Below are 2,286 nucleotides of genomic sequence, written 5' to 3'. Positions count from 1 at the left end.
CCGTGGCCGCGCCCTCGCCCGCGGTCGGCCTCGCCGGCCACCTCGCCGCCCCTCGACGCCGGCCACCGCCTCCCCCTACGCCGGCGGCCTCGGATCCGGCACCGACGAACCTCGTCGCGCGCGCCCAGCTACAGTGCCCGATCCGGCTACAGTAAACCCTAGATCTAGGTTGACTTTCCCTCTTCCCCCTTTATTTTTTTTGCTAACTTTGACTGCTTGTATCTCCGCAACCGTTGCTCCGTTTTGGGCGTATAATATATCAAAATCTTCGCCTCGACATGTACATCATTTCATTCCATTGCATCATTTGCATTTGAGGTCATCTTGATGCCCAAAATGCTGTTAGAAGGAGGCTTCGTGAGTTAAATTGCAGATCCGTTAGTTCATCATGCACTTTTGTCATTTTTGCCTTGTTTAATTCGTGCATGATATGCCTGTGCCCCTTTGGGATGAATTTTTAAGCATTTTGTCTTCTTTCCAGAGGTGCCACCCATGTATTTTAGGATGTGTGTGTAATCTTGTGCAAGCTTGCGAAGAGAGGTACCTGAGATTGTAGATTTCAGGGACTTAGTGATTTTCACTAAGTCTGGGATATTTTAGTTCATGATGCTATATGTCCAGCTTGTTTCCTAGTGATCCGTGCCTCTTTTGAGGATGATCAGTAAGGGAGTTTTGATATTTATGTTATGCTCTATCCATCCATGCCTTTGTTTGCATATGTGGAGTGCTCTAGGTTGACTCAATCGAGCTCAACTTTTGCTTCGTTGTTAATCTGGGCAGATCGTCAACTTGTTTGCGATTTTGCCGATGCTACCGTTAGTGTTCCATGCATGCTATGCCTTCGTTCTTGCCATGTGTAGCTAGCACTTTGTGCCTTCTTGCTGGTTATATGCTTTCCTTGCCATGACTTGCACCGTAGTGAGTGCATCGAGCTCGTTTACATGCCTTCGTGAGTTATATTTCAGCGTGTCTCAGTTTTCACTAAGTCTGAAAACTGATTGTGTTCGAGCTATGTTCGTGAGCTCGGTAGAGTATTTTGTGAACCCTTTTGGCCCCAGGTCACTTTGGGTGTTTTGTTAAGCTTGTTGAGTAGCTCCATGCCATGTTCTTACTTGTCATGTTCAGGTTTTCTATCATGTTGTTTTGCTGCTCCGAAGAGAGCATCGTGATCTGAAATTTCAGACTAGTGTTAATTTCACTAAGTCTGGAATCTGTTTTGCATTTGCGTTTTAGCCATGCTTGTTTGAACCTCTTAATGGATGAATTGGCCGTGGCTCAGTGCTAGTGTTTTGTCAACCATCTTGTGTAAATCACTGCCATGTATTTTGTTTTCATGTTTGGTGGCTGTAGCATGTTCATTTCGTTGCATTTAGATGCCTACTTGCTGTAAATCGCAGACCGGTGTCATATCTTAAAACGCTTGCCATTTCCAAACCGTAGCTCCGATTCCTATGATCTTTATATCGTTTTCAAGCGATTTCATCCCCTCTATCCAGTGGCACACTTGGTTTTCCAAGTTGATGCCAGGTTCATGCATTTCCTGTCATATCTTGCATTTTGCATCCCGCATCGCATCCCGCATAGCATATCGTCATTTCATCAAATTGCTTGGTCTTGCCCGTGGTTGATTGTATCCTTGTTGCTTGTTTGTCTTGTGGGTAGAGCCGGGAGACGAGTTCGCTACCGAGGAGCCCGTTGAGTTTGCTTGCGAGGATCCAGTCAACTCTGACAACTGTGCAGGCAAGATGATCATACCCTCGAAATCACTACTATCTTTGCTATGCTAGCTTGCTCGCTCTTTTGCTTTGCCACTGCTACGATGCCTACCTTTTGCTTGTCAGCCTCCCAATTGCCATGTTGATCCTCTAACCCACCATTGTCCTAGCAAACCGTTGATTGGCTATGTTACCGCTTTGCTCAGCCCTTCTTATAGCGTTGTTAGTTGCAGGTGAAGATTGGAGTCGTTCCTTGTTGGAACATTTATTTTCTTGTTGGGATATCATTATATTGCTATGTTGTCTTAATGCATCTATATACTTGGTAAAGGGTGGAAGGCTCGGCCTCCCGCCTAGTGTTTTGTTCCACTCTTGCCGCCCTAGTTTCCGTCATATCGGTGTTATGTTCTCGGATTGTTGCGTCCCTTACGCGGTTGGGTTATAATGAGAACCCCTTGATAGTTCGCCTCGATTAAAGCTTTTCCAGCAATGCCCAACATTGGTTTTACCATTTGCCACCTAGCCTCTTTTTCCCTTGGGTTTCCGGAGCCCGAAGGTCATCTTATTTTAC

The sequence above is a fragment of the Triticum dicoccoides genome, chromosome 3A (genome assembly GCF_002162155.2).
Source record: "Triticum dicoccoides isolate Atlit2015 ecotype Zavitan chromosome 3A, WEW_v2.0, whole genome shotgun sequence".
NCBI lineage: Eukaryota > Viridiplantae > Streptophyta > Magnoliopsida > Poales > Poaceae > Triticum > Triticum dicoccoides.
Note: the sequence above shows the minus strand (reverse complement) of the source record.